This window comes from Arachis hypogaea, chromosome 2 (assembly GCF_003086295.3).
Source record: "Arachis hypogaea cultivar Tifrunner chromosome 2, arahy.Tifrunner.gnm2.J5K5, whole genome shotgun sequence".
In the NCBI taxonomy this organism is placed as follows: Eukaryota; Viridiplantae; Streptophyta; class Magnoliopsida; order Fabales; family Fabaceae; genus Arachis; species Arachis hypogaea.
The window spans coordinates 50,749,183-50,760,870 of NC_092037.1; the positions used below are offsets into that span (position 1 = coordinate 50,749,183).

The following is an 11,688-nucleotide window of genomic DNA, read 5'->3' on the forward strand; positions in this document are numbered from 1 at the left end:
AAATTAAATATCAATGAAACCCGTTAAACCTTAAAACCCAATGATAGAACAGCACAAGCAATACTTAATTAGTGTTTTGCATCATCCTAATTAAGACACTTGTTTCCTTTTTACTCTAGGAAGATCAGATGCAAATAAAAAATGACAAAAATATGGCCCCATAAAAAGGAATAGTTAAGAATGAAGGCAAAATATATCAAACTTACACTGGGGACAAGGACAGGAAGGCAGAAATTATGTTTCCTGAGCAAGATAAAAGAAAGTAATTAAGATCAATGATGATATAGTAGATACAATTGAAGTAACTAATTAATTAGAGTACGCGCGAGAGACCTAAGATGTCAACAACATTTTAAGTGATTTCTCCTGAGCATGCATATTAATTAAAAGTTTTCAATATACAAACTCTAAAATCACAATGAAACCATCTCATCAAAGCATCATATGGTCAGGCAGCAAATAAAAAGTAAACTGCTCCATGTTCATCTAGTTCTTATCAATTCTTTTAAATTATGGAATATATATTTTTCAAGTTTATTAAATAATAGAAATTCATGGCAGAGGAAGAACAGCAATAAAAATAGCAAAATAGCAATTAAAAAAATAATTTATCAAAAATAGCCCATGCAACAGTTTTTTTAATATGGGTAAAAAACTTGTAAACTCTATCTTCTAATGTATTGTATAAAGAAATAACTTTTTTCAAACTCTGGATATCCAAACATCTCTATTAACAAAATATGATTAATTTTATGAAGAAAAAGTGAGAATAATTTTGAACTAAACAAAGAAACCCCGTCAAAGTCCATTTAAATCACTTACCTTAAGAAAAAGAACATTACATGCATACTCTAGTACTGCTCTCTTAAAGCGTTTTGCATTAGACATCAAGAGATCATCTCCAACTAACTGCACAATATTGTAATGAGTAGAAACCATTCAAATAAGATTTCTTATGAATAACATCTCATTGGTAACATGTTAGTATATTTCTAAAACTCTAAAAATATGAATAAAGTTCTTTATAATTTTACCTATTTTCTAAATTTCTAATAATGAAATCCTAATAGTGTCCTGCTCACAGATACAAATATTGTTAAAAACTTCTAATTTGTATGCTTATTTAGTATGGCTATATTTTTTGAATTTCTTTTACCATGTGCAGGAAGTTGAAGATCACGGCCAAAAGATACCACTGGTATTTTTCTAAGAGATGAAGATTCCTACAAAAAATCAGAATAAAAACCTTTAAACAAAAATTTCTTAAGTCTGTATGTTGGTTCCAGCTCAAATAATTGACCACAGAAAATTTTTAAATATTTCCAAACCTAAATCCTTTTCTTCAAATCAAATCCAGCTGATATAACAGCATGGCCTTTATTTATTTGTTTTGAGTTAAAAAAATATATAGAAACAGCAACGGAAACGAATTACTTTTACAAACTCATCGTTCTCAACTTCCTTCCTCATCATGGATATACCTATCTGATGACATGCAAAAGAATAACATAATGCTTTTGTAGTATTTTTCTTTTGACTAAATTAAAAATTTAAATTAATCATTCAAAGGCATAAAAAATCTTTATGAGTACCTAACAAACTTATTTTCATAATGGTATTACTTAATCTTTAGGCAATCTATATAATAATATATAATTCCAATATCCACCTCCAATGCACAAACAGGAATGTCAAGAACAGCAGGATTTGGAACATTGAGCAACTAGGGGTGTTCAAAATCGATCCGAACCGAACTAAACTGACAAACCGAACCGAAAAAATTGAAAACCGAATTAATCGATAACCGAAAAAACCGAAAAAAAATTGATTTTACTATTTTTTGTGCGGTTCGATTTAGTTTTTGGTTTTGAATCTGAAAATTCTAACCGAACCGAACTAAACCGGTTAGAAAAAAACCCTAAACATTACCCTTGCCCCAAGGAGCCCCACCCCCAAACGAAACTGCGTGACCCAGACCCCCACCCGCCAAACGAAACTGCACGGGTGTGAGCGTCTACCCTAACCCCCAAATCCCCAATCCCTAACCTAGTCAGTACTCATCGCTCCCTCTTCTCCAAATCTCCACACCTGCAGACCTGCGCACCCAGCCACCTACCACCGCGAAGCCTTCGGCCCGTTGCAGTTGCTCTCTGTTGCTCTCAATCTCGCCATCACAAAGTCGCAGTCCCACCAGCCATCAACACCGAAGCCTTCTTCCCAGTTCCCAGCAGGCAACATCATTCTTCCCAGCAGCGCCCAGCATCGCCAGCGAGCACCGGCCCAGGAACGTTCTTCCCAGCAGCACCAAGCCACCGACCCCAGTTCCTACCAAGCCTCCATCATCTTCTGTAATGGAAGCTAAGCCTCATGTTTGTTTTTTTGTTCTGATTCTATTTTTATTTTTAAATTCTGGTTTAACTTTCTTATTGATTCTAATTTATAATTAATACTTGGTTGAGTTGTTCTTGATTCTATGGTTGAGTTGTTGATTCTAATTTTGTTTTTCAATTCTAAACTTTTTATTCTATTTTGATTTAGGGGTTTAGGGTTAATTCTGATTCATGATTTTCAATTCTATTTGTATATTTTGGTTCATAGGTTTAGGGTTGTTGTTTCTGATTTTTTGGTTGAGGGTTGTTAGATTTTTATTCTCAGTTCTGATTTTATTTGTTGTTGATTTACTAAATAGTTGTTTTTTCAGTTCCCATTGTATGGAATGGATGTTAGCAAGCAAATTTATATTTACTGATCATAATATCTGAAAAGCTGCTTTTGGTTTGAAGCATAATTTTAATATACAGAACATGGATGCTTTATGTTGTTTTCCTAACTCGCATTCTTTCACTGCAGATCTTCAATCTGCTTATTTGGGTTAAAGATCTCTGTTATTCTCAATCATGGCAACTAGTAAGCAATCATATAGGCCTTCCCTAGTAGGGAATCCCTACTTTAATCTTCCTTACTAGAACTTGTTTTTGCTTTTTTGAGATAAGATATTGAATGTATATTATTTCCTTGCAGGACTACAATTTGAGAATAATTATGAAATTGGAGTGTTTTCAAAACTTACTAATGCCTATTGTTTGGTTGCCATAGGATGATCTGAAAACTTCTACAGGTTTTCATTCTTTTTGGATTAGTGATGAATTTAATTTTAGCTTATTTAAAATTGTCTTCAAATGGTTTACTTTTTTTAAAATGATTCTAATTTTAACTTATTTAAAATGCCCTTATTGTGTTTTGCTTCCGTTCTTACTTCTGAGTTCAAGTTTATATTTCTTTAATTTCCATGTTTATTAAGTATGGTCATGTTAGCATAGGTGTATTGTGGTACTGTAATACTTTAATACAAACAAATAAAAAAATGTAACATTAATTTTAGCTATACTTTTTAAGTGTTATCATCAAAATATATAATCACCATAATTTCATAATTATAGGAATAATAACTACCATAAAATTCACCTTAAAATATATATATTAATTACATAAATTAAATCCTCTTACATTTAAATTTTTGCATGAGTGTATTTGCCAAAGCTATGTGAGAAGCACAAGACAAACCCTCACCGTGCCATAAATGAGCTAATGAGCTCAGGAGAAGCAGTCCCAAAACCTATTTCTAATCTCTTTTAAGAAATTTTATCAGCATCTGCCCCTTCTCCATAGATGGTGCAAATTTTAATGGGTTGGATTCAGATTTAAACATTGGTGTTGGTATAGAGTTTAGCATTAAGTATGTAACTAGTTATATATGTGTTATCCAAATTTGTAAAATTTTGGAAATATTGTTGGTCCTCTTTTTGAGAGAGATGATATAAACTTCGATACAATAAGAAAAGTGTTATTTTGGTTTGTCGATTTCAATGTTATGACTTTGCATAATAATATGGTAGAATTTTTTTTTGATTTGATTGAAAAAACCGAACAAACCGAACCAAACCAAATCGATTTTAATTAGTTTGGTTTGGTTCAGATGACCTTGACAAAAAAACGAACTAAACCGAATCGCACTTTAATTAGACAATCGGATCGGATGGCTTTTCCCTCAAAAACTGAACCAAACCGCACCGGGAACACTCCTATGAGTAATTGCAAAACATGATAATAGATCAAGTTATGGTAAGATTAGGATTGTATGATAAAAGATAAGCTCAACTTTTTTGCAAAAGTCACTTGATATACTGGAGGAATGATCAAATATATAAATCTAAACTTAACAAATTTCCAAGATATGTAAAATAAATGAACTCTTAAGGGATAATATCAAAATACTTATACCAACAGTAAGAACACACAACTTAGACAACATAATAGGACACATACATAAGAAAGGTGGGGAAAAAAGAAAAGGGGTACGAATTCTTTTTTCCTCTGTTTTCTTATATTGTTGTCGGGTTTAGAGTGTACCATGGTAAGAAAAGATTTTGAGGAGCCTCCCAATAAGCTTCCTACCTATGAGTGTTGATAACCTTATCTTATATTAGACCAAGAATACAACCATCATTTCAATTAGAAACCACAAAGAAAGATCTAAATTGAAGCTCATAGCAGCGTAGACAACAACCCAAAATATAGACACATATGAATGAAGAATAAGTTATCAGATTTAGAGTTGAAGTCTAAATTGACCAAATAAAAAGAAACCACTGTAAGTTTGTTAATAAAGCCAAATTTAAATTTGCATTTTGTAAATAAAGCCAGAATATTATTTGAGAAAATAGAATCCAGAGTATCACTAATTATCTGACCCAACCTAACTAACAATACTTAAATATAGTAAAATTAGGCCAAATTCTTTGCAAGCTTTCAGCATCAATTTGTAACCAAAACCATAAAGTAATAGAAGCACTTAAAAAAATACAAAAAACATATTGAAGAGAAGCTCCACAACAAATGCTCACATAAAACAGAAAGGACTGAAAGCTAAAATGTAACAAAATAGTTAAGGACTGAAAGGAGCTGTAACAACAGAGTAGTAAAAGAACCAGAAGCTAGTCATTCATCCCTCTTACACCAGATTAACAAATTTCTTAAACTACAACTTAAGGTGTATGCAAGCCTTTCAATTAGAACCCTGCAAGAGTATTCAAATTTGAGTTTAATAGTTGAACATTTAAAACTCTAACTTATATTTAAGCTAAAAATCTAACCTAAAAGGAGAGTATGAGACATAGTCAAGACCAATTTGAGCAAAGAATGCAATAGAAGATGGCTCCTACCATGCTCTCCACATATTCCAACCTGATAAACCAATTCAACGCACTGAAACACATCAAAAAATGAATTCAATGAGATAAAAATTAGAATAAAAAAAATGAAGGAAATAGGTAACGAAGGGTTACTTCACAACTTTTCGGAGGCAGGTGTAGGCTTCGAGCACATTGGATTGCGTGACTCATAGGATTTTGGATCTCTCTGATATACAAAATAGAGAAAACACATCATAAAAAAGGGAAGGAATATTTTTTTTCATATAACCAACTAATCAAGATGCCAAAAAATTATGAAGACACAAATGAATCAGAATACAATAGAATATATTATAAAAATAGCTATAAACATATGATTCTTAAGGGCTTCACCACTGCTATGAGAATCCTCAGCTTGATATGGTTTCAGCTCTTTCGATCAGGTTCTGTTTGTGAATACCTCCATTTTTGTGGTTTCAACAACGAAGAAACTGGCCAAGATCAAAGAGAAATACAAATTAAAAGTTGGAAAATAGGGTTGAAGAGATGGGGTTTGGGAGTTTGAGAGAGACAAAGCGCCTTCACCATTAGGGTTTCAAGTAGAGCGAGGGATGGTGACAGAGAGTTACAGTTGAACCTTCTTTGGCCAAACCCCAAATCAAAGACCACCAACCCACAAAGGAAACCCTAAATCACCGACTTTAAACATACAGCACCAGACAAACAAAGAGATCAGCAGAATAACTGCACGAGGATGGCGATGGTTAAGATCTCAACCGAACATGTATCACCAAAGCTGTTCACTTCCCTGAGCGTATTAAGCCCACAACAGAGATCGTAGTCAACCATCATCGCGAGCATCTCCCCGGCTGAAACTCACCATCGCCGTCGCCAACGCCAGAACCTTTCTCCCAGATGTATAATCCGCATACCTCGGTTGGTTAGGGTTTTCAAATCGGGGTTCAGAGAGATGTTCTTCAGAAACTGGGGTATCAAACTACTCGGGAAGCGTCAATAGCCAGCGATGATTGACGATTGGATTTTTGACGGTTTAGAATTTCACTAATGAAATCTCGTTGTAAAGTATAGTTTCTAAGCCAAACAATAATCCTTTCATACAAAAAGTTGTTTGTCACTAAAACAAACCCCTAAAATTTATAAACCGAAATATTTAAACCTCGGGTCGTTCTCCCTAGGAATTACAATAAAGTGTCTTGTTATTGGTTGTGAGTTATTTTGGGGTTTTGATATGAAACATGAAAGATAAATGGCAAAAAGTAAACTAATGGCTAAAAAGATCTTGGCAAGGGTTGGTGGTCAAGGATCTCTATCCTAATCACTAACCACAATATGAGAATTGGCAAGGATTAATCTCACTAAATCATCCTCTAACTAATAGTAAAGGAAAGTCAAATGAGCTATATCAATCCTAGTCCATAAGTCCTAACTCTCCACTAATTCAATTAGTGAGAACTAGAGTCAATGGCTCCCAATCATCAATCACTTGGACATTAGTAACTCAAGAGGTCCTAAGTTACCTTTTCAAGCCAAGAGTATAAAATTCTACTCTAAAATCCAACCAAGCATTTCATCAAACACTTGGAAGGCACAAAAGGAAAACATAGTAAATCAACAACAAGAACAAAACCTAACAACAATTATTGCAAGGAATTAATAACAACAAATTAAAAGGAACACAATTATTATGATTTACCTTGAATTGAATTGAAAGAGAAAGGAAGGAACAAAAGTAGATCTACACCAAAACACAAGAACAACATAAAGGAAATTACAACAAAAGAATAGAGGAAGAAGAATGTAACAACAAGGAATTGAAAGGTAGAAGTAGAAGAAGATGAATCTAAACCTAGATCTAAGAACTAAACCTAATCCTAATCCTAATTCTAGAGAGAAATGAGAGCTTCTCTCTCTAGAAACTAATTCTAACTACTAAACTAAACTAATGGTAACTAACATGTGTTTCCCTCTTCACTCCTTGGGTTAAATAGCATCAGAATTGAGTTGGATTGGGCCCACAAGGCTTCTAAAATCGCTGGCCACGTTTTGCTTCAAGTGGACTAGGTGGCAGCAACGGCGCGCGCGCGTACTATGCGCGTGCGCGCCACCATACTTGTAGCAACTATGGCAAATCTTATATCCTTTTGAAGCCCCGGATGTTAGCTTTCTAACCCAATTGGAACCGCATCATTTGGACCTCTATAGCTCAAGTTATGGTCGTTTAAGTGCGAAGAGGTCGGCTTGACAGCTTTCCGGTTCTTTCATTTCTTCATGAGTTCTCCAACTTTTCATGCTTCTTTCTTCATTCCCTTGATCCCATCTTTGCCTCCTAAGCCTTAAATCACTTAACAAACATATCAAGGCATCTAATGGAATCAAGGTGAATTAGATTTAGCTATTTTAAGTCCTAAAAAGCATGTTTTCACTCTTAAGCACAATTAAAGGAGAATATACAAAACCATGCTATTTCATTGAATAAATGTGGGTAAAAGGTCATAAAATCCCTTAAAATCAATACAAGATAAACCGTCAAATTGGGGTTTGTCAACCTCCCCACACTTAGACCTTAGCATGTCCTCATGCTAAACCAAGAATGAAATAAGGGATATGACACTTATTCAAAGCAAAGAAACTATATGCATGCAACTAAATGAAAAAATGATTCTACCTACTTGGTTAAAAATAATTCATTCTCCAAGACATACATGCACAAGTAGGGCTTAAGATCATATAACGATTCATGAATCCTACCAATTGAAGTATAAATATGAAGTTCACATAGACTTGCAAGAAGAACGCTCATGAAAGCCGGGAATCAAGGATTTGAGCATCGAACCCTGATGAGCGGATAATTTATACGATTTTTGGCATTGTTTTTATATAGTTTTTAGTAAGTTTGAGCTACTTTTAGGGATGTTTTCATTAGTTTTATGTTAAATTCACATTTCTGCACTTTACTATGAGTTTGTGTGTTTTTCTGTGATTTCAGGTAAATTCTGGCTGAAATTGAGGGACTTGAGCAAAACTCTGAAGAAGGCTGACAAAAGGACTGCTGATGCTGTTGGAATCTGACCTCCCTTCACTCGAAATGGATTTTCTGGAGCTACAGAACTCCAAATGGCGCGCTCTCAACGGCTTCGGAAAGTAGACATCCAGAGCTTTCCAGCAATATATAATAGTCCATACTTTATTCGGAGATTGACGACGTAACTTGGTGTTGAACGCCAAGTACATGCTGCTGTCTGGAGTTAAACGCCAGAAAAACGTCATGATCCGGAGTTGAATGCCCAAAACACGTCATAACTCGGAGTTCAACTCCAAGAGAAGCCTCAGCTCGTGGATTAATCAAGATCAGCCCAAGCATACACCAAGTAGGCCCTGGAAGTGGATTTATGCATCAATTACTTACTCATGTAAACCCTAGGAGCTAGTTTATTATAAATAGAACATTTATCTATTGTATTAGATATCTTTGATCACGTTAGGTCTTTGATCATTCGGTCTTGTGACCACATGGGGGGGCTGGCCATTCGGCCATGCCTGAACCCTTTGCTTGTGTATTTTCAACGGTGGAGTTTCTGCACACCATAGATTAAGGGTGTGGAGCTCTGCTGTACCTCAAGTATTAATGCAATTCTATTCTCTTTTATTCAAATCTCTCTTATTCTTATTCCAAGATATTCATTCGTACCCAAGAACATGATGAATGTGATGATAAGTAACCCTCATTATCATTCTCACTTATGAACGCACGTGATTGACAACCACTTCCGTTCTACATGCAACCGAGCTTGAATGTGTATCTCTTAGATTCCCCAACAGAATCTTCGTGGTATAAGCTAGATAGATGGCGGCATTTATGAGGATCCGGAAAGTCTCACCTTGTCTGTGGTATTCAGAGTAGGATCCTGGGAATCCGGAAGGTCTCACCTTGTCTGTGGTATTCCGAGTAGGATTCCGGTAATGAATGACTGTGACGTGCTTCAAACTTGCAAGTGCTGGGCGTTAGTGACAGACGCAAAAGAATCAAGGGATTCTATTCCAGTAGGAGCGGGAACCAACCAGTGATTAGCCGTGCTGTGACAGAGCGCATGAGCGTAGTTTTCACTGCGAGGATGGGATGTAGCCATCAACCATGGGTGATGCCTCCAGACGATTAGCCATGCGAGTGACAGCCGCATAGGATCATTTTCCCGAGAGGATTGAAAGTAGCCACCGCTGATGGTGAACCCCTATACACAGCTTGCCATGGAAAGGAGTAAGAAGGATTGAGTTGAAGCAGTAGGAGAGCAGACGTCCTTGAGCCATGCAGTATCTCCATCCGCTTATCTGAAATTCCCACCAATGAGTCTGCATAAGTATTCTATCTCTTTTATTATTTATTTTCTTATTTCTATTTTCGAAACCCATAAACCAATTTAATCTGCCTAACTGAGATTTACAAGGTGACCATAGCTTGCTTCATACCAACAATCTCTGTGGGATCGACCCTTACTCACGTAAGGTTTATTACTTGGACGACCCAGTACACTTGCTGGTTAGTTGAACGGAGTTGTGAGCTTCTCTAACAGTGCCTGAAACTCTTTTATCACAATTTCGTCCACCAAGTTTTTGGCGCCATTGCCGGGGATTGTTCGAGTATGGACAACTGACGGTTCATCTTGTTGCTCAGATTAGGTAATTTTCTTTTCAAAAATCTTTTTTCAAAAATTTTTCTTTTATTTTTCGTTTTTCCAAAAATATTTTCGAAAAAAATAATAAAAATACAAAAAAATCATAAAATCATAAAACCAAAAATATTTTGTGTTTCTTGTTTGAGTCTTGAGTCAATTTTTAAGTTTGGTGTCAATTGCATGCTTTAAAAATTTTTCTTGCATTTTTCGAAATTCCATGCATTCATAGTGTTCTTCATGATCTTCAAGTTGTTCTTGACAAGTCTTCTTGTTTGATCTTGATGATTTCCTGTTTTGTGTTGTTTGTTGTTTTTCATATGCATTTTTTGTTTGTTAGAGTCCATGCATTAAAGATTTCTAAGTTTGGTGTCTTGCATGTTTTCTTTGCATTAAAAATTTTTCAAAATTATGTTCTTGATGTTCATCATGATCTTCAAAGTGTTCTTGGTGTTCATCTTGACATTCATAGCATTCTTGCATGCATTCATTGTTTTGATCTAAAAATTTCATGCATTGAATATTTTTGTTGTTTTTCTCTTTCATAATTAAAAATTCAAAAAATCAAAAAAATATCTTTTCCTTATTTTCCTCCAAATTTTCGAAATTTTGGGTTGACTTGGTCAAAAATTTTTAAAATTAGTTGTTTCTTACAAGTCAAGTCAAAATTTCAATTTTAAAAATCTTATCTTTTCAAAATCTTTTTCAAAAATCATATCTTTTTCATTTTTTTTATAAATTTCGAAAATTTCAAAAATCTTTTTCAAAATATTTTCAAAATCTTTTTCTTATCTTTATATCAAATTTTCGAAAATTAGCTAACAATTAATGTGATTGGTTCAAAAATTTGAAGTTTGTTACTTTCTTGTTAAGAAAGGTTCAATCTTTAAGTTCTAGAATCTTATCTTGTAGTTTCTTGTTAGTTGAGTCTTTTTAAAAATTAAATCTTTTTCAAAATATCTTTTTATTAAAATTTTTATCTTATCTTTTTATCTTTTATCTTATCTTTTTCAAAATTTGATTTCAAATCTTTTTCAATCAACTAACTAACTTTTTGTTTGTTTCTTATCTTTTTCAAAACCACCTAACTACTTTTCCCTCTCTAATTTTCGAAAATTCTCCCTCTCTTTTTCAAAAATTCTTTTTGTTTTAAATTTTAATTTTAATTATATTTTGTCTTTGATTTTCGAAAATTACTAACCTCTTTTTCAAAAATTATTTTCGAAATCTTCCTTCTCTTTTCTTCTTCTATTTAATTAATTAATTACTAACACTTCTCTTCACCTCTCTTCATCTAAAGAATCCGAACTTCTTATATCCCTTGTATTTGGATTCTTCTACCCCTTTCTTTTTCTACTAACATAAAGGAATCTCTATACTGTGACATAGAGGATTCCTCTTTCTTTTCTTGTTTTCTTCTCTTTCATATGAGCAGGAACAGGGAAAAAGGCACTCTTGTTGAAATTGATCCAGAACCTGAAAGGACTCTGAAGAGAAAATTAAAAGAAGCTAAATTACAACAATCCAGAAACAACCTTTCAGAAATTTTCGAACAAGAAAAGGAGATGGCAGCCGAAAATAATAATAATAATGCAAGGAGAATGCTTGGTGACTTCACAAAGCCAACGTCTAAGTTTGATGGAAGAAGCATCTCCATTCCTGCCATTGGAGCCAATAACTTTGAGCTTAAGCCTCAACTAGTTGCATTGATGCAACAAAACTGCAAGTTTTATGGACTCCCATCTGAAGATCCTTATCAGTTTTTAACTGAGTTCTTGCAGATCTGTGAGACTGTAAAGACGAATGGA

General features: G+C 34.2%; 1 long non-coding RNA gene across 5 annotated transcripts; it reads right to left on the reverse strand.

The window, feature by feature from the left end:
• Positions 1 to 205: 205 nt before the first annotated feature.
• LOC114925129 (uncharacterized) lies at positions 206 to 6,215 on the reverse strand. 5 transcript variants are annotated; one of them, XR_011872784.1, is made up of 8 exons: positions 5,778 to 6,215; positions 5,586 to 5,683; positions 5,346 to 5,418; positions 5,154 to 5,265; positions 4,411 to 4,455; positions 1,157 to 1,223; positions 823 to 909; positions 206 to 243 (listed from the first exon to the last, which is right to left on the reverse strand). It is a non-coding gene; the product is annotated as an uncharacterized lncRNA (long non-coding RNA). The 5 variants fall into 5 exon arrangements; XR_011872785.1 differs by having other exon boundaries at positions 4,411 to 4,477; XR_011872783.1 differs by lacking the exon at positions 4,411 to 4,455 and having other exon boundaries at positions 5,354 to 5,418.
• Between the last annotated feature and the right edge of the window lie 5,473 nt (positions 6,216 to 11,688).